We start from the raw sequence: 26,189 nt of genomic DNA, 5'->3' as shown, positions 1-26,189 counted from the left end.
TACGTACATCGATACAATTCAAACCAAACAAAAGTTATTCTATAGCTGACACTATTTGGATTGAAGCCTATAATAATTTTATCATTCGTGAGGAGCTTGCCATACTTACCACCTATAAGGCAAACCCTCCGATAGCACATCCACATGCATACTCGGAGCACATTTCTTTATTAAAGCGGGCCAAGAATCAAGATCTTAAACTCCTAAAAAACCAAGCTATTCCAGTCCAAGAATTTCTTTTTTTTTAAAAAAGACTGTTAATGCACTATAAGAATGCCACTAAGATTGTTCGTCATAAAATATTTCTAGCTACGAACCAAGCAATGATCATGTGTATATGTAACCACGATACTAGAAATATTTGGCGAATGTTTAAAGAAACCTTGTTTTCCTCAGCAAATTGTATGATCTCTTCTATCTCTTCAGAAAAGTGGTGCCAATTTATCTCTTCAGCATACCTGCTCCCCCTTAAATTCAGTCTATATGTATTTAAGACAATCAAGTTGAATTCCTTTCCACAAATCACTTGGACTATAGATGAGATAGTTTCTGCAATTAACCATCTGAAATACACCAGGGCGTTAGGGCCTGATGAGATACCTGCCTGTGTATTTAAGTCTGACCCACCTTTTTGGGCTGGTATACTTAAACTAAAATTTGAAAACATTTTTATGTCAGTTTATATCCCCAGATCTTGGCAATCATCATTGATTATCCCTATTTTTAAAAAAGGTAATCCAGCAGAGCCTGGTAATTATCGCCTGATTGCTTTTATGGACTCCTCTAATAAAGTTTTTACCATCCTTATACTTAAAATTATTATTATTGACAGCATCATTTGTAATGTTCTTTGGGCAGAAATGGTTATTTTAGGGTTTCCTGAATCTATCATTCAAACTATTGCCTTTTTGCATTCTGACACCTGTTATCGAGTGAAATTAAATCAGCAGGGTGTGCTTACTCCTGAAATCCCCACCTACCCAGGTGTAAAACAGGCTTGTAATCTAGCTGCTACCCTTTTTAATCTGTATCTCACTGACATAGAAAATATCTGGCGGCACATTATTACTTTTCCTACAAGAATCGGACATTTGAAGGTTAATTGGCTTGCTTATGCAGACGATATTCTGCTTTTCGACCAAACGCCTTTTGGCCTTCGAAATAAGCTTCAAGCCTTTGCTTCGTATGCTGCCACCAATAATCTTTGCGCAAATGTAGCAAAGTCAAAGATCTTGGTCTTTACTGGGAAAAGGAAAATTGACCATTATGCATGGACTTTAAATGGTGTCATAATTGAATGAGTCTCCTCTCCTAAATACCTGGGATACATTGTATCCGATCGTTTGTCCATTGAAAATTGGCAAACTTCTATCAGATCTAAGGCTTGTCCTTTAATTTCCCAACTGAAGATTATTAGAAGAAAATGTTGTACGTTTTTACTCAAACCATTGTTGCAGTTCTATTTGTATAAGGTTGAAGCAGTTTTGTTGTATGGCCTCAACCTATGTCTCTGTGATATTACTAGTTGCTTGAACTCTCTTCAAGGTATGATTTGGAAACAGGTACTGGGGTTTGGCAAGATTATCCCAAATTCCTGTATTCGGATTGAATTGGGCCTATCCAGCTTGGCTTCCCGCTTTCAATGGAAGCAACTCAATTCTTATGCAAACATGTTAAATCCCCCATTGAATTCCTTATATCAGGAATTTGCTCAAATGATTAACAATTCTAATACCACTTCGGTGACTAAATTCCAGAAAAGAATGGAATTGATCTTGCTAAAAATTGGCATAACAAAGGAAGACCTTTGGCTACCCTCAGCCTATTCTAAAAAAAACCTCTATGAACACGACTGGTGTACATCTATTGATGATATTGGAACTCACCGGTTATATAGGGAATATGCTGCACATGCTCATAAACGTATGCCCAGACAAAGATACATTCTCTGTTTTCCGTGTGACAAGATCTGAGACTTATACATTAGGTTCAGAATGAACCAGTTTCACACGCTTGAACGTACTCAATACTGGTCGAACAATTCTTCTGCTTCCTGTAGATTCTGTTTAAACGTGCGACAGCTTAAAACTCTAAAACACCTGGTAATACACTGTCCCTTTTTTGAAGATCGTAGGGTTGCGTATTTGGGTGCGATTAATGTTGGACTCACCTCCTTGGCCAGGGAATTCCTATGGCAAAAGTGTATGTCGAATCCTAACAATTCTTTTATGATTAAATTATGTGGTCTCATTACTATAATCCAACTGCAGTTACGGTGTCTATTGGATTTAGACATCCATGAGGTTGACTCTTATGCTAAGTAACTCTTAGCAGATATGTACTGGTATCATTGTAACTGAATTCCTCCCAATGACATACATTCATTGAATTTGTATGTCTGTTCTTAGATTTTGGAGATGTTATTGAATTTTGGATGCCTTTTCTGATTTACTTAAGTAGCAGACTCACTATCGACCATAACGTGTTGTGAAATTTTATGTAAATGATTGTTGTATGAAATGTGATAAATTGTGTAACTGTTCTTTTTACTTTTTTCATGATTGAAATTATTTTGTTACTATATAGAAACTGAAATCTGTAAGTAATGTGTAAAAAGTAATTTCTTTTAAACTAAATTGCACAATTTTAATTAAAAAGAAATAGCAAGAGTTTCTGGTTCAGCTGGGCATGCAGTTGACATAACTAGTGTGGGCTTTCGCAGGGGGTGATTCCCAGCCTTATAGGAATCTATAATGTATATTACTGGTATAGTTCCTCTCCACCCGTGGTCTATCTCTGTTACAATAAAAACATTTCTCTTATGAGTGCCCTTTTGGACCCCTCTCTCTCTTACTTATTAGAACTCTTTCATCTCTTCCTGATGCTTCCGAGGGCTTTCACAGGACTCTATCTGTATCATCAAGGACTTTGGGGCAGCCTTTAATAGTCTGGGTACCTTTCAGCTGGCAACCGCTGGGTTAGTAAGTGTGTGGCTCTATGTTCCCATATCATTACATGTTGATGAATATATTTGACTGTCAATATCTCAACGAGACACAGGGTCATTAAAGGGGTAAACGGTGGATAGGCAGGCCTTGGTCTGCAGGGCCTTCAGGTCCAGTGCCATTGGGGTTTCACCTAAGCTAGGTGTTTTTTGTTCTACGGGACGTTTACATCATATGGGTTCAGTGCGTTTTGTTTTCTAAGGAAGGGTTGTCTGGGCTACAACTGTTTTTCCAAGTTATCCAGGTGATATATTTCTTCCTGTTAAAATGTTTTTTCCGATATCGGTTCATTAGATATGGACAGTTAATGTTTCTCCCTGATGGGGAGGGTAATTTTCTTTGTTGCCAGAAGGGGTAGTGTAGGGTTTCCTCCTTCTATTATCCAAGTTTCCAGAACATTTTAATGTATGAGTTAAAATGTTTCAGTGGAATAAAGAGGCTCTTAGTCTCTTAATACCTCTCAGTTGCTATTCCTGTGGAAACTCCTTGGGGGTCCCTTGCCCCTTTGACCAATTGGATTAAGTAAGTTATGCAGAAAGAGGGAGTTAATTACTCCTTTGGGTCTTCAGTTAAAGATGCTATGGTGTTTAGGACATTCTCCTGGGGGGGGAAAAATTATCAAAGCAGCTGATTGGTCAAGGGAATAATAATTGGAATAATTTTTATTTTTATCACAAGTGTATTGATCATGTTGGGGTTAAGGTGATGCAAGGGCTTCAAACTTGCATAATATGAAGCCTCCTGTCATGCCATAGAATGACTAAACCCCGCACTAACGTGAGAGGGGTTTTAGATTCGATTAACCTCTTAAGTGCCATTGAGGTTCCCCTCCAGTGCCAATGGGTTTTTTTTTTAAATCGCGGTATTCACTGCCCAAACCCGCCAGCATTTCCCCCCTTATTAGCCCCTTAAGTGCCACCAACGAGCCGGCTCATCGGTGGCAACCTGGAGCGGTTTTTACCGACGAGCCGGCTCGTCGCTGGCATTTAAAGGGTTAAAGACAGGAGGCAAGTATTATCCCACCCACGCACCCTTTTTTCTGTTTCTTATTCCATCCACCAACCCTGTTCTGTTTCATTTTGTTTCAGCTTTTGGATGAGCGGACCTATCCAAGGGAGCTTAGTCATAGCTTCAGGTTGCGGAGAGGTTGGGGTCCCTTCAGTTTCGCTGGATCTTTTTCTCTGCGCTACGCAGTTGGATCGTTGCAATGGGTGTCTGGTGCAAGACAGCAGCAGAAAGAGGGGTTGGGTCTTGAGTAAAGGGCATATATAGACATACATTCCAACCCTCCCGATTTAGGTGGGAGACTCACGATTTTTCAGTGAAAAATAATGTTCTTTTTCACATACTCCCGCCTAAAATAATTATTTCCCCAATGCATTCCTATGGGGAAATTGTTGTCTCCCGATTTCTCTGAAGAAATCTCCCTCCTAGGTGTGTCGGAATGTTGGCATGTATGTATAGAGGAGGGTCACTGCCCATTGGTCTCCTGCAGGGCATGGCCTGTCCTCCCTGATGGATTGGGGAGTCCCCCCTAACATTGACCTTGAAATCTATTTAGTTCTGTTTTGAAACTTTTTTGTTTGTAAAACTTTTTTTTTTCTTTGCTGCTGTAGTTTCAGAAATAAAGATTGTTATGCATAATACTCGCCTCCTGTCTTTAATAGAATCTAAACCCCCTCTCACGTTAGTACGTTAGTGTGGGGGATTAGTCATTGGGACTACCTTATGTTTATAAAATAATATTTCAGGATTTAAAGAGAATTTGCCATACTTATTTTGAATGGCCTTGGCCTGAGTTGCTAAAAGCTTACTAGTCGATTCATGGAATTAATGTGCGCCGAAAATTCCCGTGCAGAGGTGCCACAACGTGTGATTCGCAGTAAAAGTGCGAAAATCGTAGTGCAACTGCGAAAATCGCAGTGCAACTGCGAAAATCGCAGGGAAACCAGCGCACATCGATTCATGGAAGTCCGTGCGCGAGAAAAACATTGGATGTGCGCTGAAAAAGTGCGCGGCGCAGGCCGGCGCACAGGTCATCCAACGGCGTGCGCCACGGCCACTGCGAAATCGCACATAGCGCGGCGCACATCACAAAAGTAGGCGGAACACGGGGCGTAACACTCGGAATGGGGAACAACGCGTGAAAATATGGGCGTCACGGAGGAAGTACAGGAGGCAAGTGCGCAGAACGGCCACACGCTCGCCTACAACCCGTATTCATGGAATCGAATAGCGCAAACCAGCGCACGGAGAAAGACGCGCACAGGGCCAAACAAGTACGCCACAAAAAAGCAGGTGGTAGCGTCCCTGCGCCTGAAATAAATGTGCGCCAAAAAGTGCGCTAACAAAAAGCACCCATATACAGCCATGATGAATGGTCCATACAGTGGCCCTCTAGGACAAATTAGGTGCAAAGGGGTACCGATAAACACAGACACCCGCTGTGTGAAAATTAGCGTGTGCGTGTATTACGGGGTTCACGGGAAGTCCCACACGCGATGGGCCTGGGCACGTGTATTCCGGGGTGTGCGGGAAGTTTCACACGCGAATTTGCAGGGTACGTGTATTACGGGGTTCGCGGGAAGTTCCACACGCGATTGCCCTGGGTCTGTGTATTTCGGGGTGCGCGGGAAGTTTCACACACGAATTAGCAGGGTATGTGTATTTCGGTGTGCGGGGGAAGTTTCAAACGCGAATTAGCAGGGTACGTGTATTTCGGTGTGTTCGTGAAGTTCCACACGCAATTTCAGCAGGGTACGTGTACTCCGGGTGCGCGGCAAATTCCACACGTGAATCCAGCAGCCTACGTGTATTTCTGGGGTGCCGGGGAGTCCCACACGTGAATTGGCCGTGTGGGTCCTCCCAGCTGTTCCCTCTACACCCTCCACGGCCCCTGCAGGCGGCCCACACCACAGGGGACTACCCTGCACCCCTGCACATGTCCCGCAGGCAGCCCATCCACCATGGCCAGCCCCCCAGCCAACCCACATGTCACCTTGCACTACTGCCCACAAACGCATGTCTCCCAGCACCCCCACCCCCCAGCATCCAGGGCCACCCTCCACCAGGCCCCCACTCATGTCTCCCAGCACCCCCACCCTCCTGCATCCAGGGGCACCCTCCACCAGGCCCCCACTCATGTCTCCCAGCACCCCCACCCCCTGCATCCAGGGGCACCCTCCACCAGGCCCCCACTCATGTCTCCCAGCACCCCCACCACCCTGCATCCAGGGGCACCCTCCACCATGCCCCCACTCATGTCTCCCAGCACCCCCACCCCCACCAGTCAGGGGCACCCTCCACCAGGCCCCCACTCATGTCTCCCAGCAGCCCCACCCCCCACCAGTCAGGGCACCCTCCACCAGGCCCCCACTCATGTCTCCCAGCACCCCCACCCCCCTGCATCCAGGGGCACCCTCCACCAGGCCCCCACTCATGTCTCCCAGCACCCCCACCCCCCTGCATCCAGGGGCACCCTCCACCAGGCCCCCACTCATGTCTCCAGGCACCCCCACCCCCTGCATCCAGGGGCACCCTCCACCAGGCCCCCACTCATGTCCAACTCATGTCTCCTTGCACCCCCACCCCCCAGCATCCAGGGGCACCCTCCACCAGGCCCCCACTCATGTCTCCCAGCACCCCCGCCCCCCAGCAGTCAGGGGCACCCTCCACCAGGCCCCCACTCATGTCCAACCATGTCTCCTTGCACCCCCACCCCCCAGCATCCAGGGGCACCCTCCACCAGGCCCCCACTCATGTCTCCGAGCACCCCCACCCCTCTGCATCCAGGGACACCCTCACCAGGCCCCCACTCATGTCCAACTCATGTCTCCTTGCACCCCCACCCCCCAGCATCCAGCGGCACCCTCCACCAGGCCCCCACTCATGTCTCCCAGCACCCCCACGCCCCACCAGTCAGGGGCACCCTCCACCAGGCCCCCACTCATGTCTCCCAGCACCCCCACCCCCCACCAGTCAGGGGCACCCTCCCAGCACCCCCACCCCCCACCAGTCACCCTCCACCAGGCCTCCACTCATGTCCAACTCATATCTCCTTGCACCCCCACACCCCAGCATCCAGGGGCACCCTCCACCAGGCCCCCACTCATGTCTCCCAGCACCCCACCCCCTGCATCCAGGGGCACCCTCCACCAGGCCCCCACTCATGTCCAACTCATGTCTCCTTGCACCCCCACCCCCAGCATCCAGGGGCACCCTCCACCAGGCACCCACTCATGTCTCCCAGCACCCCCACCCCCCACCAGTCAGGGGCACCCTCCAACAGGCCCCCACTCATGTCTCCCAGCACCCCCACCCGCCAGCACTGTGGGGCACCCTCCACCAGGCCCCCACTCATGTCTCCCAGCACCCCCACCCCCCACCAGTCAGGGGCACCCTCCACCAGGCCCCCACTCATGTCTCCCAGCACCGCTACCCCCCACCAGTCAGGGGCACCCTCCACCAGGCCCCCACTCATGTCTCCCAGCACCCCCACCCCCCAGCACTGTGGGGCACCCTCCACCAGGCCCCCGCTCATGTCTCCCAGCACCCCCAGCCCCCAGCACTGTGGGGCACCCTCCACCAGGCCCCCACTCATGTCTCCCAGACCCCACCCCCCACCAGTCAGGGGCACCCTCCACCAGGCCCCCACTCATGTCTCCCTGCACCCCCACCCCCCTGCATCCAGGGGCACCCTCCACCAGGCCCCCACTCATGTCTCCCAGCACCCCCACCCCCCACCAGTCAGGGGCACCCTCCACCAGGCCCCCACTCATGTCTCCCTGCACCCCCACCCCCCAGCACTGTGGGGCACCCTCCACCAGGCCCCCACTCATGTCTCCCAGCACCCCACCCCCCTGCATCCAGGGGCACCCTCCACCAGGCCCCCACTCATGTCCAACTCATGTCTCCTTGCACCCCCACCCCCCAGCATCCAGGGGCACCCTCCACCAGGCCCCCACTCATGTCTCCCAGCACCCCCACCCCCACCAGTCAGGGGCACCCTCCACCAGGCCCCCACTCATGTCTCCCAGCACCCCCACCCCCTAGCACTGTGGGGCACCCTCCACCAGGCCCCCACTCATGTATCCCAGCACCCCACCCCCCACCAGTCAGGGGCACCCTCCACCAGGCCCCCACTCATGTCTCCCAGCACCCCCACCCCCCACCAGTCAGGTGCACCCTCCACCAGGCCCCCACTCATGTCTCCCAGCACCCCCACCCCCCAGCACTGTGGGGCACCCTCCACCAGGCCCCCACTCATGTCTCCCAGCACCCCCAACCCCCTGCATCCAGGGGCACCCTCCAACAGGCCCCCTCTCATGTCTCCCAGCACCCCCACCCCCCAGCACTGTGGGGCACCCTCCACCAGGCCCCCACTTATGTCTCCCAGACCCCACCCCCCACCAGTCAGGGGCACCCTCCACCAGGCCCCCACTCATGTCTCCCAGCACCCCCACCCCCACCAGTCAGGGGCACCCTCCACCAGGCCCCCACTCATGTCTCCCAGCACCCCCACCCCCCAGCACTGTGGGGCACCCTCCACCAGGCCCCCACTCATGTCTCCCAGCACCCCCCACCCCCCACCAGTCATGGGCACCCTCCACCAGGCCCCCACTCATGTCTCCCTGCACCCCCCCCAGCACTGTGGGGCACCCTCCACCAGGCCCCCACTCATGTCTCCCAGCACCCCCACCCCCCTGCATCCAGGGGCACCCTCCACCAGGCCCCCACTCATGTCCAACTCATGTCTCCTTGCACCCCCACTCCCCAGCATCCAGGGGCACCCTCCACCAGGCCCCCACTCATGTCTCCCAGCACCCCCACCCCCCACCAGTCAGGGGCACCCTCCACCAGGCCCCCACTCATGTCCAACTCATGTCTCCTTGCACCCTCACCCCCCTGCATCCAGGGGCACCCTCCACAAGGCCCCCACTCATGCCTCCCAGCACCCCCCCCACCAGTCAGGGGCACCCTCCACCAGGCCCCCACTCATGTCTCCCTGCACCCCCACCCCCCAGCACTGTGGAGCACCATCCACCAGGTCCCCACTCATGTCTCCCAGCACCCCCACCCCCCTGCATCCAGGGGCACCCTCCACCAGGCCCCCACTCATGTCCAACTCATGTCTCCTTGCACCCTCACCCCCCTGCATCCAGGGGCACCCTCCACCAGGCCCCCACTCATGTCCAACTCATGTCTCCTTGCACCCCCACCCCCCAGCATCCAGGGGCACCCTCCACCAGGCCCCCACTCATGTCTCCCAGCACCCCCAGCCCCCACCAGTCAGGGGCACCCTCCACCAGGCCCCCGCTCATGTCCAACTCATGTCTCCTTGCACCCCCACCCCCCAGCATCCAGGGGCACCCTCCACCAGGCCCCCACTCATGTCTCCCAGCACCCCCACCCCCCAGCACTGTAGGGCACCCTCCACCAGGCCCCCACTCATGTCTCCCAGCACCCACACCCCCCACCAGTCAGGGGCACCCTCCACCAGGCCCCCACTCATGTCTCCCAGCACCCCCACCCCCCAGCACTGTGGGGCACCCTCCACCAGGCCCCCACTCATGTCTCCCGGCAGCCCCACCCCCCTGCATCCAGGGGCACCCTACACCAGGCCACCACTCATATCTCCCAGCACCCCCACCCCCCTGCATCCAGGGGCACCCTCCACCATGCCCCCACTCATGTCCAACTCATGTCTCCTTGCACCCCCACCCCCCAGCATCCAGGGGCACCCTCCACCAGGCCCCCACTCATGTCTCCCAGCACCCCCACCCCCCTGCATCCAGGGGCACCGTCCACCAGGCCCCCACTCATGTCCAACTCATGTCTCCTTGCACCCCCAGCATCCAGGGGCACCCTCCACCAGGCCCCCACTCATGTCTCCCAGCACCCCCACCCCCCACCAGTCAGGGGCACCCTCCACCAGGCCCCCACTCATGTCTCCCAGCACCCCCACACCCCTGCATCCAGGGGCACCCTCCACCAGGCCCCCACTCATGTCTCCCAGCACCCCCACCCCCTGCATCCAGGGGCACCCTCCACCAGGCCCCCACTCATGTCCAACTCATGTCTCCTTGCACCCCCACCCCCCAGCATCCAGGGGCACCCTCCACCAGGCCCCCACTCATGTCTCCCTGCACTCCCACCCCCCTTGCATCCAGGGGCACCCTCCACCAGGCCCCCACTCATGTCCAACTCATGTCTCCTTGCACCCCCACCCCCCAGCATCCAGGGGCACCCTCCACCAGGCCCCCACTCATGTCTCCCAGCACCCTACCCCCACCAGTCAGGGGCACCCTCCACCAGGCCCCCACTCATGTCTCCCAGCACCCCCACCCCAGCACTGTGGGGTACCCTCCACCAGGCCCCCACTCATGTCTCCCAGCACCCCCACCCCCCACCAGTCAGGGGCACCCTCCACCAGGCCCCCACTCATGTCTCCCAGCACCCCCACCCCCCAGCACTGTGGGGCACCCTCCACCAGGCCCCCACTCATGTCTCCCAGCACCCCCACCCCCCAGCACTGTGGGGCACCCTCCACCAGGCCCCCACTCATGTCTCCCAGCACCCCCACCCCCCTGCATCCAGGGGCACCCTCCACCAGGCCCCCACTCATGTCTCCCAGCACCCCCACCCCCCAGCACTGTGGGGCACCCTCCACCAGGCCCCCACTCATGTCTCCCAGCACCCCACCCCCCACCAGTCAGGGGCACCCTCCACCAGGCCCCCACTCATGTCTCCCTGCACCCCAATCCCCCTGCATCCAGATGCACCCTCCACCAGGCCCCCACTCATGTCTCCCAGCACCCCACCCCCCACCAGTCAGGGGCACCCTCCACCAGGCCCCCACTCATGTCTCCCTGCACCCCCACCCCCCAGCACTGTGGGGCACCCTCCACCAGGCCCCCACTCATGTCTCCCAGCACCCCCACCCCCTGCATCCAGGGGCACCCTCCACCAGGCCCCCACTCATGTCTCCCAGCACCCCCACCCCCCACCAGTCAGGGGCACCCTCCACCAGGCCCCCACTCATGTCTCCCAGCACCCCACCCCCCACCAGTCAGGGGCACCCTCCACCAGGCCCCCACTCATGTCTCCCTGCACCCCCACCCCCCAGCACTGTGGGGCACCCTCCACCAGGCCCCCACTCATGTCTCCCAGCACCCCCACCCCCTGCATCCAGGGGCACCCTCCACCAGGCCCCCACTCATGTCTCCCAGCACCCCCACCCCCCACCAGTCAGGGGCACCCTCCACCAGGCCCCCACTCATGTCTCCCAGCACCCCCACCCCCCAGCACTGTGGGGCACCCCCCACCAGACCCCCACTCATGTCTCCCAGCACCCCCACCCCCCACCAGTCAGGGGCACCCTCCACCAGGCCCCCACTCATGTCTTCCAGCACCCTCACCCCCCTGCATCCAGGGGCACCCTCCACCAGGCCCCCACTCATGTCTCCCAGCACCCCCACCCCCCTGCATCCAGGGGCACCCTCCACCAGGCCCCCACTCATGTCCAACTCATGTCTCCTTGCACCCCCACCCCCCAGCATCCAGGGGCACCGACACCAGGCCCCCACTCATGTCTCCCAGCACCCCCACCCCCCACCAGTCAGGGGCACCCTCCACCAGGCCCCCACTCATGTCCAACTCATGTCTCCTTGCACCCCCACCCCTCTGCATCTAGGGGCACCCTCCACCAGGCCCCCACTCATGTCCAACTCATGTCTCCTTGCACCCCCACCCCCCAGCATCCAGGGGCACCCTCCACCAGGCCCCCACTCATGTCTCCCAGCACCCCCACCCCCCACCAGTCAGAGGCACCCTCCACCAGGCCCCCACTCATGTCCAACTCATGTCTCCTTGCACCCTCACCCCCCTGCATCCAGGGGCACCCTCCACCAGGCCCTCACTCATGCCTCCCAGCACCCCCACCCCCCACCAGTCAGGGGCACCCTCCACCAGGCCCCCACTCATGTCTCCCTGCACCCCCACCCCCCAGCACTGTGGGGCACCCTCCACCAGGCCCCCACTCATGTCTCCCAGCACCCCCACCCTCCTGCATCCAGGGGCACCCTCCACCAGGCCCCCACTCATGTCCAACTCATGTCTCCTTGCACCCTCACCCCCCTCCATCCAGGGGCACCCTCCACCAGGCCCCCACTAATGTCCAACTCATGTCTCCTTGCACCCCCACCCCCCAGCATCCAGGGGCACCCTCCACCAGGCCCCACTCATGTCTCCCAGCACCCCCACCCCCCACCAGTCAGGGGCACCCTCCACCAGGCCCCCGCTAATGTCCAACTCATGTCTCCTTGCACACCCACCCCCCAGCATCCAGGGGCACCCTCCCCCAGGCCCCCACTCATGTCTCCCAGCACCCCCACACCCCACCAGTCAGGGGCACCCTCCACCAGGCCCCCACTCATGTCTCCCTGCACCCCCACCCCCCTGCATCCAGGGGCACCCTCCACTAGGCCCCCACTCATGTCTCCCAGCACCCCCACCCCCCACCAGTCAGGGGCACCCTCCACCAGGCCCCCATCCATGTCTCCCAGCACCCCCACCCCCCAGCACTGTGGGGCACCCTCCACCAGGCCCCCATTCATGTCTCCCAGCACCCCCACCCCCATCCAGTCAGGGGCACCCTCCACCAGGCCCCCACTCATGTCTCCCAGCACCCCCACCCCCAGCACTGTGGGGAACCCTCCACCAGGCCCCCACTCATGTCTCCCAGCACCCCCACCCCCCACCAGTCAGGGGCACCCTCCACCAGGCCCCCAGTCATGTCTCCCAGCACCCCCACCCCCCTGCTTCCAGGGGCACCCTCCACCAGGCCCCCACTCATGTCTACCAGCACCCCACCTCCAAGCACTGTGGGGCACCCTCCACCAGTCCCCCACTCATGTCTCCCAGCACCCCACCCCCACCCATCAGGGGCACCCTCCACCAGGCCCCCACTCATGTCTCCCAGCACCCCCAACCCCCTGCATCCAGGGGCACCCTCCACCAGGCCCCCACTCATGTCTCCCAGCACCCCCACCCCCTGCATCCAGGGGCACCCTCCTCCAGGCCCCCACTCATGTCTCCCAGCACCCCCACACCCCTGCATCCAGGGCACCCTCCACCAGGCCCCCACCCATGTCCAACTCATGTCTCCTTGCACCCCCACCCCCCAGCATCCAGGGGCACCCTCCACCAGGCCCCCAACTCATGTCTCCCAGCACCCCCACCCCCCTGCATCCAGGGGCACCCTCCACCAGGCCCCCACTCATGTCCAACTCATGTCTCCTTGCACCCCCACCCCCCAGCATCCAGGGGCACCCTCCACCAGGCCCCCACTCATGTCTCCCAGCACCCCACCCCCCACCAGTCAGGGGCACCCTCCACCAGGCCCCCACTCATGTCTCCCAGCACCCCCACCCCCAGCACTGTGGGGGCACCCTCCACCAGGCCCCCACTCATGTCTCCCAGCACCCCCACCCCCCACCAGTCAGGGGCACCCTCCACCAGGCCCCCACTCATGTCTCCCAAGCTCCCCCACCCCCCACCAGTCAGGGGCACCCTCCACCAGGCCCCCACTCATGTCTCCCAGCACCCCACTCCCCAGCACTGTGGGGCACCCTCCACCAGGCCCCCACTCATGTCTCCCAGCACCCTCACCCCCCTGCACTGTGGGGCACCCTCCACCAGGTCCCCACTCATGTCTCCCAGCACCCCACCCCCCACCAGTCAGGGGCACCCTCCACCAGGTCCCCACTCATGTCTCCCAGCACCCCCACACCCCACCAGTCAGGGGCACCCTCCACCAGGCCCCCACTCATGTCTCCCTGCACCCCCACCCCCCTGCATCCAGGGGCACCCTCCACTAGGCCCCCACTCATGTCTCCCAGCACCCCACCCCCCACCAGTCACGGGCACCCTCCACCAGGCCCCCACTCATGTCTCCCAGCACCCCCACCCCCCAGCACTGTGGGGCACCCTCCACCAGGCCCCCAATCATGTCTCCCAACACCCGCACCCCCCACCAGTCAGGGGCACCCTCCACCAGGCACCCACTCATGTCTCCCAGCGCCCCCACTCCCCCGCACTGTGGGGAACCCTCCACCAGGCCCCCACTCATGTCTCCCAGCACCCCCACCCCACACCAGTCAGGGGCACCCTCCACCAGGCCCCCACTTATGTCTCCCAGCACCCCCACCCCACACCAGTCAGGGGCACCCTCCACCAGGCCCCCACTCATGTCTCCCAGCACCCCCACCCCCTGCATCCAGGGGCACCCTCCACCAGGCCCCCACTCATGTCTACCAGCACCCCCACCCCCCAGCACTGTGGGGCACCCTCCACCAGGCCCCCACTCATGTCTCCCAGCACCCCACCCCCCACCAGTCAGGGGCACCCTCCACCAGGCCCCCACTCATGTCTCCCTGCACCCCCACCCCTCTGCATCCAGGGGCACCCTCCACCAGGCCCCCACTCATATCTCCCAGCACCCCCACCCCCCACCAGTAAGGGGCACCCTCCACCAGGCCCCCACTCATGTCTCCCTGCACCCCCACCCCCCAGCACTGTGGGGCACCCTCCACCAGGCCCCCACTCATGTCTCCCAGCACCCCCACCCCCCTGCATCCAGGGGCACCCTCCACCAGGCCCCCACTCATGTCTCCCAGCACCCCCATCCCCTACCAGTCAGGGGCACCCTCCACCAGGCCCCCACTCATGTCTCCCAGCACCCCCACCCCCCAGCACTTTGGGGCAACCCCCACCAGGCCCCCACTCATGTCTCCCAGCACCCCCACCCCCCACCAGTCAGGGGCACCCTCCACCAGGCCCCCACTCATGTCTCCCAGCACCCCCACCCCCCAGCACTGTGGGGCACCCTCCACCAGGCCCCCACTCATGTCTCCCAGCACCCTCACCCCCCTGCACTGTGGGGCACCCTCCACCAGGTCCCCACTCAGGTCTCCCAGCACCCTCACCCCCCACCAGTCAGGGGCACCCTCCACCAGGCCCCCACTCATGTCTCCTTGCACCCCCACCCCCCTGCATCCAGGGGCACCCTCCACCAGGCCCCCACTCATGTCTCCCAGCACCCCCATCCCCCAGCATTGTGGGGGCACCCTCCACCAGGTCCCCACTCATGTCTCCCAGCACCCCCACCTCCCACCAGTCAGGGGCACCCTCCACCAGGCCCCCACTCATGTCTCCCTGCACCCCCACTCCCTGCATCCAGGGCACCCTCCACTAGGCCCCCACTCATGTCTCCCAGCACCCCCACCCCCCACCAGTCAGGGGCACCCTCCACCAGGCCCCCACTCATGTCTCCCAGTACCCCCACCCCCCAGCACTGTGGGGCACCCTCCACCAGGCCCCCACTCATGTCTCCCAGCACCCCCACCCCCCACCAGTCAGGGGCACCCTCCACCAGGCCCCCACTCAAGTCTCCGAGCACCCCCACCCCCCAGCACTGTGGGGAACCCTCCACCAGGCCCCCACTCATGTCTCCCAGCACCCCCACCCCCACAGTCAGGGGCACCCTCCACCAGGCCCCCACTCATGTCTCCCAGCACCCCCACCCCACACCAGTCAGGGACACCCTCCACCAGGCCCCCACTCATGTCTCCCAGCACCCCCACCCCCCAGCACTGTGGGGCACCCTCCACCAGGCCCCCACTCATGTCTCCCAGCACACCCACCCCCCTGCATCCAGGGGCTCCCTCCACCAGGCCCCACTCATGTCTCCCAGCACCCCCACCCGCCAGCACTGTGGGGCACCCTCCACCAGGCCCCCACACATGTCTCCCAGCACCCCACCCCCCACCAGTCAGGGGCACCCTCCACCAGGCCCCCACTCATGTCTCCCTGCACCCCCACCCCCCTGCATCCAGGGGCACCCTCCACCAGGCCCCCACTCATGTCTCCCAGCACCCCCACCCCCCAGCACTGTGGGGCACCCTCCACCAGGCCCCCACTCATGTCTCCCTGCACCCCCAGCACTGTGGGGCACCCTCCACCAGGCCCCCACTCATGTCTCTCAGCACCCCCACCCCCCTGCATCCAGGGGCACCCTCCACCAGGCCCCCACTCATGTCTCCCAGAACCCCCACCAGTCAGGGGCACCCTCCACCAGGCCCCCACTCATGTCTCCCAGCACCCCCACCCCCCAGCAGTGTGGGGCACCCCCCACAGGCCCCCACTCCATGTCTCCCAGCACCCCCACCAGTCAGGGGCACCCTCCACCAGGCCCCCACTCATGCCTCCCAGCACCCCCACCCCCCTGCATCCAGGGGCACCCTCCACCAAGCCCCCACTCATGTCTCCCAGCACCCCCACCCCCAGCACTGTGGGGCACCCTCCACCAAGCCCCCACTCATGTCTCCCAGCACCCCCACCCCCGACCAGTCAGGGGCACCCTCCACCAGGCCCCCACTCATGTCTCCCTGCACCCCCACCCCCCTGCATCCAGGGGCACCCTCCACTAGGCCTCCACTCATGTCTCCCAGCACCCCCACCCCCCACCAGTCAGGGGCACCCTCCACCAGGCCCCCACTCATGTCTCCCAGCACCCCCACCCCCCAGCACTGTGGGGCACCCTCCACCAGGCCCCCACTCATGTCTCCCAGCACCCCCACCCCCCACCAGTCAGGGGCACCCTCCACCAGGCCCCCATTCATGTCTCCCAGCACCCCCACCCCCAGCACTGTGGGGAACCCTCCACCAGGCCCCCACTCATGTCTCCCAGCACCCCTACCCCCCACCAGTCAGGGGCACCCTCCACCAGGCCCCCACTCATGTCTCCCAGCACCCCCACCCCACACCAGTCAGGGGCACCCTCCACCAGGCCCCCACTCAAGTCTCCAGCACCCCTACCCCCCAGCACTGTGGGGCACCCTCCACCAGGCCCCCACTCATGTCTCCTAGAACCCAACCCCCCTGGATCCAGGGGCATCCTCCACCAGGCCCCCACTCATGTCTCCCAGCACCCCCACCCCCCAGAACTGTGGGCACCCTCCACCAGGCCCCCACTCATGTCTCCCAGCACCCCACCCCCACCAGTCAGGGGCACCCTCCACCAGGCCCACACTCATGTCTCCCTGCACCCCCACCCCCCTGCAACCAGGGGCACCCTCCACCAGGCCCCCACTCATGTCTCCCAGCACCCCCAACCCCCACCAGTCAGGGGCATCCTCCACCATGCCCCCACTCATGTCTCCCAGCACCCCCAACCCCCAGCACTGTGGGGCACCCTCCACCAGGCCCCCACTCATGTCTCCCAGCACCCCCACCCCCCTGCATCCAGGGGCACCCTCCACCGGGCCCCAGCTCATGTCTCCCAGCACCCCCACCCCCCAGCACTGTGGGGCACCCTCCACCAGGCCCCCACTCATGTCTCCCAGCACCCCACCCCCCACCAGTCAGGGGCACCCTCCACCAGGCCCCCACTCATGTCTCCCTGCACCCCCACCCCCCTGCTTCCAGGGGCACCCTCCACCAGGCCCCCACTCATGTCTCCCAGCACCCCACCCCCCACCAGTCAGGGGCACCCTCACCAGGCCCCCACTCATGTCTCCCAGCACCCCCACCCCCAGCACTGTGGGGCACCCTCCACCAGGCCCCCACTCATGTCTCCCAGCACCCCCACCCCCATGCATCCAGGGGCACCCTTCACCAGGCCCCCACTCATGTCTCCCAGCACCCCCCACCCCCCTGCATCCAGGGGCACCCTCACCAGGCCCCCCACTCATGTCCAACTCATGTCTCCTTGCACCCGCCCCCCGAGGATCCAGGGGCACCCCCCACCAGGCCCCACTCATGTCTCCCAGCACCCCCACCCCCCTGCATCCAGGGGCACCCTCCACCAGGACCCCACTCATGTCTCCCAGCACCCCCACACCCCTGCATCCAGGGGCACCCTCCACCAGGCCCCCACTCATGTCTCCCAGCACCCCCACCCCCCTGCATCCAGGGGCACCCTCCACCAGGCCCCCACTCATGTCCAACTCATGTCTCCTTGCACCCCCACCCCCCAGTATCCAGGGGCACCCTCCACCAGGCCCCCACTCATGTCTCCCAGCACCCCCACCCCCCTGCATCCAGGGGCACCCTCCACCAGGCCCCCACTCATGTCTCCCAGCACCTCCACCCCCCAGCACTGTGGGGCACCCTCCACCAGGCCCCCACTCATGTCTCCCAGCACCCACACCCCCCACCAGTCAGGGGCACCCTCCACCAGGCCCCCACTCATGTCTCCCAGCACCCCCACCCCCATGCATCCAGGGGCACCCTCCACCAGGCCCCCACTCATGTCTCCCAGCACCCCCAACCCCCAGCACTGTGGGGCACCCTCCACCAGGCCCCCACTCATGTCTCCCAGCACCCCCACCCCCCTGCATCCAGGGGCACCCTCCACCAGGCCCCCACTCATGTATCCCAGCACCCCCACCCCCCTGCATCCAGGGGCACCCTCCACCAGGCCCCCACTCATATCCAACTCATGTCTCCTTGCACCCCCACCCCCCAGCATCCAGGGGCACCCTCCACCAGGCCCCCACTCATGTCTCCCAGCACCCCCACCCCCTTGCATCCAGGGGCACCCTCCTCCAGGCCCCCACTCATGTCTCCCAGCACCCCCACCCCCCACCAGTCAGGGGCACCCTCCACCAGGCCCCCACTTATTGTCTCCCAGCTCCCCTACCCCCCACCAGTCAGGGCACCCTCCACCAGGCCCCCACTCATGTCTCCCAGCACCCCCACCCCACGCCAGTCAGGGACACCCTCCACCAGGCCCCCACTCATGTCTCCCAGCACCCCCACCCCCCAGCACTGTGGGGCACCCTCCACCAGGCCCCCACTCATGTCTCCCAGCACACCCACCCCCCTGCATCCAGGGGCTCCCTCCACCAGGCCCCCACTCATGTCTCCCAGCACCCCCACCCGCCAGCACTGTGGGGCACCCTCCACCAGGCCCCCACACATGTCTCCCAGCACCCCACCCCCCACCAGTCAGGGGCACCCTCCACCAGGCCCCCACTCATGTCTCCCTGCACCCCCACCCCCCTGCATCCAGGGGCACCCTCCACCAGGCCCCCACTCATGTCTCCCAGCACCCCCACCCCCCAGCACTGTGGGGCACCCTCCACCAGGCCCCCACTCATGTCTCCCTGCACCCCCAGCACTGTGGGGCACCCTCCACCAGGCCCCCACTCATGTCTCTCAGCACCCCCACCCCCCTGCATCCAGGGGCACCCTCCACCAGGCCCCCACTCATGTCTCCCAGCACACCCACCCCCCAGCAGTGTGGGGCACCCCCCACCAGGCCCCCACTCATGTCTCCCAGCACCCCCACCAGTCAGGGGCACCCTCCACCAGGCCCCCACTCATGCCTCCCAGCACCCCCACCCCCCTGCATCCAGGGGCACCCTCCACCAAGCCCCCACTCATGTCTCCCAGCACCCCCACCCCCAGCACTGTGGGGCACCCTCCACCAAGCCCCCACTCATGTCTCCCAGCACCCCCACCCCCGACCAGTCAGGGGCACCCTCCACCAGGCCCCCACTCATGTCTCCCTGCACCCCCACCCCCCTGCATCCAGGGGCACCCTCCACTAGGCCTCCACTCATGTCTCCCAGCACCCCCACCCCCCACCAGTCAGGGGCACCCTCCACCAGGCCCCCACTCATGTCTCCCAGCACCCCCACCCCCCAGCACTGTGGGGCACCCTCCACCAGGCCCCCACTCATGTCTCCCAGCACCCCCACCCCCCACCAGTCAGGGGCACCCTCCACCAGGCCCCCATTCATGTCTCCCAGCACCCCCACCCCCCAGCACTGTGGGGAACCCTCCACCAGGCCCCCACTCATGTCTCCCAGCACCCCTACCCCCCACCAGTCAGGGGCACCCTCCACCAGGCCCCCACTCATGTCTCCCAGCACCCCCACCCCACACCAGTCAGGGGCACCCTCCACCAGGCCCCCACTCAAGTCTCCCAGCACCCCTACCCCCCAGCACTGTGGGGCACCCTCCACCAGGCCCCCACTCATGTCTCCTAGAACCCAACCCCCCTGGATCCAGGGGCATCCTCCACCAGGCCCCCACTCATGTCTCCCAGCACCCCCACCCCCCAGAACTGTGGGCACCCTCCACCAGGCCCCCACTCATGTCTCCCAGCACCCCACCCCCCACCAGTCAGGGGCACCCTCCACCAGGCCCACACTCATGTCTCCCTGCACCCCCACCCCCCTGCAACCAGGGGCACCCTCCACCAGGCCCCCACTCATGTCTCCCAGCACCCCCAACCCCCACCAGTCAGGGGCATCCTCCACCATGCCCCCACTCATGTCTCCCAGCACCCCCAACCCCCAGCACTGTGGGGCACCCTCCACCAGGCCCCCACTCATGTCTCCCAGCACCCCCACCCCCCTGCATCCAGGGGCACCCTCCACCGGGCCCCAGCTCATGTCTCCCAGCACCCCCACCCCCCAGCACTGTGGGGCACCCTCCACCAGGCCCCCACTCATGTCTCCCAGCACCCCACCCCCCACCAGTCAGGGGCACCCTCCACCAGGCCCCCACTCATGTCTCCCTGCACCCCCACCCCCCTGCTTCCAGGGGCACCCTCCACCAGGCCCCCACTCATGTCTCCCAGCACCCCACCCCCCACCAGTCAGGGGCACCCTCCACCAGGCCCCCACTCATGTCTCCCAGCACCCCCACCCCCAGCACTGTGGGGCACCCTCCACCAGGCCCCCACTCATGTCTCCCAGCACCCCCACCCCCATGCATCCAGGGGCACCCTTCACCAGGCCCCCACTCATGTCTCCCAGCACCCCCACCCCCCTGCATCCAGGGGCACCGTCCACCAGGCCCCCACTCATGTCCAACTCATGTCTCCTTGCACCCGCCCCCCGAGGATCCAGGGGCACCCCCCACCAGGCCCCCACTCATGTCTCCCAGCACCCCCACCCCCCTGCATCCAGGGGCACCCTCCACCAGGACCCCACTCATGTCTCCCAGCACCCCCACACCCCTGCATCCAGGGGCACCCTCCACCAGGCCCCCACTCATGTCTCCCAGCACCCCCACCCCCCTGCATCCAGGGGCACCCTCCACCAGGCCCCCACTCATGTCCAACTCATGTCTCCTTGCACCCCCACCCCCCAGTATCCAGGGGCACCCTCCACCAGGCCCCCACTCATGTCTCCCAGCACCCCCACCCCCCTGCATCCAGGGGCACCCTCCACCAGGCCCCCACTCATGTCTCCCAGCACCTCCACCCCCCAGCACTGTGGGGCACCCTCCACCAGGCCCCCACTCATGTCTCCCAGCACCCACACCCCCCACCAGTCAGGGGCACCCTCCACCAGGCCCCCACTCATGTCTCCCAGCACCCCCACCCCCATGCATCCAGGGGCACCCTCCACCAGGCCCCCACTCATGTCTCCCAGCACCCCCAACCCCCAGCACTGTGGGGCACCCTCCACCAGGCCCCCACTCATGTCTCCCAGCACCCCCACCCCCCTGCATCCAGGGGCACCCTCCACCAGGCCCCCACTCATGTATCCCAGCACCCCCACCCCCCTGCATCCAGGGGCACCCTCCACCAGGCCCCCACTCATATCCAACTCATGTCTCCTTGCACCCCCACCCCCCAGCATCCAGGGGCACCCTCCACCAGGCCCCCACTCATGTCTCCCAGCACCCCCACCCCCTTGCATCCAGGGGCACCCTCCTCCAGGCCCCCACTCATGTCTCCCAGCACCCCCACCCCCCACCAGTCAGGGGCACCCTCCACCAGGCCCCCACTCATGTCTCCCAGCTCCCCTACCCCCCACCAGTCAGGGCACCCTCCACCAGGCCCCCACTCATGTCTCCCAGCACCCCCACCCCCCAGCACTGTGGGGCACCCTCCACCAGGCCCCCACTCATGTCTCCCAGCACCCTCACCCCCCTGCACTGTGGGGCACCCTCCACCAGGTCCCCACTCATGTCTCCCAGCACCCCCACCCCCCACCAGTCATGGGCACCCTCCACCAGGCCCCCACTCATGTCTCCTTGCACCCCCACCCCCCTGCATCCAGGGGCACCCTCCACCAGGCCCCCACTCATGTCTCCCAGCACCCCCACCCCCCAGCACTGTGGGGCACCCTCCACCAGGTCCCCACTCATGTCTCCCAGCACCCCCACACCCCACCAGTCAGGTGCACCCTCCACCAGGCCCCCACTCATGTCTCCCTGCACCCCCACCCCCCTGCATCCAGGGGCACCCTCCACTAGGCCCCCACTCATGTCTCCCAGCACCCCCACCCCCCACCAGTCAGGGGCACCCTCCACCAGGCCCCCACTCATGTCTCCCAGCACCCCCACCCCCCAGCACTGTGGGGCACCCTCCACCAGGCCCCCACTCATGTCTCCCAGCACCCCCACCCCCCACCAGTCAGGGGCACCCTCCACCAGGCCCCCACTCATGTCTCCCAGCACCCCCACCCCCCAGCACTGTGGGGAACCCTCCACCAGGCCCCCACTCATGTCTCCCAGCACCCCCACCCCCCACCAGCCAGGGGCAACCTCCACCAGGCCCCCAGTCATGTGCCCCAGCAACCCCACCCAACACCAGTCAGGGGCACCCTCCACCAGGCCCCCACTCATGTCTCCCAGCACCCCCACCCCCCAGCACTGTGGAGCACCCTCCACCAGGCCCCCACTCAAGTCTCCCAGCACCCCCACCCCCCTGCATCCAGGGGCACCCTCCACCAGGCCCCCACTCATGTCTACCAGCACCCCCATCCCCCAGCACTGTGGGGCACCCTCCACCAGGCCCCCACTCATGTCTCAAAGCACCCCACCCCCCACCAGTCGGGGGCACCCTCCACCAGGCCCCCACTCATGTCTCCCTGCACCCCTACCCCCCTGCATCCAGGGGCACCCTCCACCAGGCCCCCACTCATGTCTCCCAGCACCCCCACCCCCCCACCAGTAAGGGGCACCCTCCACCAGGCCCCCACTCATGTCTCCCTGCACCCCCACCCCCCAGCACTGTGGGGCACCCTCCACCAGGCCCCCACTCATGTCTCCCAGCACCCCCACCCCCCTGCATCCAGGGGCACCCTCCACCAGGCCCCCACTCATGTCTCCCAGCACCCCCACCCCGCAGCACTGTGGGGCACCCTCCACCAGGCCCCCACTCATGTCTCCCTGCACCCCCACCCCCCAGCACGGTGGGGCACTCCCCACCAGGCCCCCACTCATGTCTCCCAGCACCCCCACCCCCCACCAGTCAGGGGCACCCTCCACCAGGCCCCCACTCATGTCTCCCAGCACCCCCACCCGCAGCACTGTGGGGCACCCTCCACCAGGCCCCCACTCATGTCTTCCAGCACCCTCACCCCCCTGCACTGTGGGGCACCCTCCACCAGGTCCCCACTCATGTCTCCCAGCACCCCCACCCCCCACCAGTCAGGGGCACCCTCCACCAGGCCCCCACTCATGTCTCCTTGCACCCCCACCCCCCTGCATCCAGGGGCACCTTCCACCAGGCCCCCACTCATGTCTCCCAGCACCCCCACCCCCCACCAGTCAGGGGCACCCTCCACCAGGCCCCCACTCATGTCTCCCAGCACCCCCACCCCCCTGCACTGTGGGGCACCCTCCACCAGGTCCCCACTCATGTCTCCCAGCACCCCCACCCCCCACCAGTCAGGGGCACCCTCCACCAGGCCCCCACTCATGTCGCCCAGCACCCCCACCCCCCAGCACTGTGGGGCACCCTCCACCAGGCCCCCACTCATGTCTCCCAGCACCCCCACCCCCCAGCACTGTGGGGAACCCTCCACCAGGCCCCCACTCATGTCTCCCAGCACCCCCACCCCCCCACCAGTCAGGGGCACCCTCCACCAGGCCCCCACTCATGTCTCCCAGCACCCCACCCCACACCAGTCAGGGGCACCCTCCACCAGGCCCCCACTCATGTCTCCCAGCACCCCCACCCCCCAGCACTGTGGGGCACCCTCCACCAGGCCCCCACTCATGTCTCCCAGCACCCCCGCCCCCCTGCATCCAGGGGCACCCTCCACCAGGCCCCCACTCATGTCTCCCAGCACCCCCACCCCCCAGCACTGTGGGGCACCCTCCACCAGGCCCCCACTCATGTCTCCCAGCACCCCACCCCCCACCAGTCAGGAGCACCCTCCACCAGGCCCCCACTCATGTCTCCCTGCACCCCCACCCCCCTGCATCCAGGGGCACCCTCCACCAGGCCCCCACTCATGTCTTCCAGCACCCCCACCCCCCACCAGTCAGGGGCACCCTCCACCAGGCCCCCACTCATGTCTCCCTGCACCCCCACCCCCCAGCACTGTGGGGCACCCTCCACCAGGCCCCCACTCATGTCTCCCAGCACCCCCACCCCCACCCACCTGCATCCAGGGGCACCCTCCACCAGGCCCCCACTCATGTCTCCCAGCACCCCCACCCCCCACCAGTCAGGGGCACCCTCCACCAGGCCCCCACTCATGTCTCCCAGCACCCCCACCCCCCAGCACTGTGGGGCACCCCCCACCAGGCCCCCACTCATGTCTCCCAGCACCCCCACCCCCCACCAGTCAGGGGCACCCTCCACCAGGTCCCCACTCATGCCTCCCAGCACCCCCACCCCCCTGCATCCAGGGGCACCCTCCACCAAGCCCCCACTCTTGTCTCCCAGCGCCCCCACCCCCGAGCACTGTGGGGCAACCTCCACCAGGCCCCCACTCATGTCTCCCAGCACCCCCACCCCCCACCAGTCAGGGGCACCCTCCACCAGGCCCCCACTCATGTCTCCCTGCACCCCCACCCCCCTGCATCCAGGGGCACCCTCCACTAGGCCCCCACTCATGTCTCCCAGCACCCCCAACCCCCACCAGTCAGGGGCACCCTCCACCAGGCCCCCACTCATGTCTCCCAGCACCCCCACCCCCCAGCACTGTGGGGCACCCTCCACCAGGCCCCCACTCATGTCTCCCAGCACCCCCACCCCCCACCAGTCAGGGGCACCCTCCACCAGGCCCCCACTCATGTCTCCCAGCACCCCCACCCCCCAGCACTGTGGGGAACCCTCCACCAGGCCCCCACTCATGTCTCCCAGCACCCCCACCCCCCACCAGTCAGGGGCACCCTCCACCAAGCCCCCACTCATGTCTCCCAGCACCCCCACCCCACACCAGTCAGGGGCACCCTCCACCAGGCCCCCACTCATGTCTCCCAGCACCCCCACCCCCCAGCACTGTGGGGCACCCTCCACCAGGCCCCCACTCATGTCTCCCAGCACCCCCACCCCCCTGCATCCAGGGGCATCCTCCACCAGGCCCCCACTCATGTCTCCCAGCACCCCCACCCCCCAGCACTGTGGGGCACCCTCCACCAGGCCCCCACTCATGTCTCCCAGCACCCCACCCCCCACCAGTCAGGGGCACCCTCCACCAGGCCCCCACTCATGTTTCCCTGCACCCCCACCCCCCTGCATCCAGGGGCACCCTCCACCACGCCCCCACTCATGTCTCCCAGCACCCCCACCCCCCACCAGTCAGGGGCACCCTCCACCAGGCCCCCACTCATGTCTCCCAGCACCCCCACCCCCCAGCACTGTGGGGCACCCTCCACCAGGCCCCCACTCATGTCTCCCAGCACCCCCACCCCCCTGCATCCAGGGGCACCCTCCACCAGGCCCCCACTCATGTCTCCCAGCACCCCCACCTCCAGCACTGTGGGGCACCCTCCACCAGGCCCCCACTCATGTCTCCCAGCACCCCACCCCCCACCAGTCAGGGGCACCCTCCACCAGGCCCCCACTCATGTCTCCCAGCACCCCCACCCCCAGCACTGTGGGGCACCCTCCACCAGGCCCCCACTCATGTCTCCCAGCACCCCCACCCCCCACCAGTCAGGGGCACCCTCCACCAGGCCCCCACTCATGTCTCCCAGCTCCCCCACCCCCCACCAGTCAGGGGCACCCTCCACCAGGCCCCCACTCATGTCTCCCAGCACCCCCACCCCCCAGCACTGTGGGGCACCCTCCACCAGGCCCCCACTCATGTCTCCCAGCACCCTCACCCCCCTGCACTGTGGGGCACCCTCCACCAGGTCCCCACTCATGTCTCCCAGCACCCCCACCCCCCACCAGTCAGGGGCACCCTCCACCAGGTCCCC

This window comes from Ambystoma mexicanum, chromosome 1q (genome assembly GCF_040938575.1).
Source record: "Ambystoma mexicanum isolate Mex_15411 chromosome 1q, UKY_AmexF1_1, whole genome shotgun sequence".
Lineage (NCBI taxonomy): Eukaryota > Metazoa > Chordata > Amphibia > Caudata > Ambystomatidae > Ambystoma > Ambystoma mexicanum.
Note: the sequence above shows the minus strand (reverse complement) of the source record.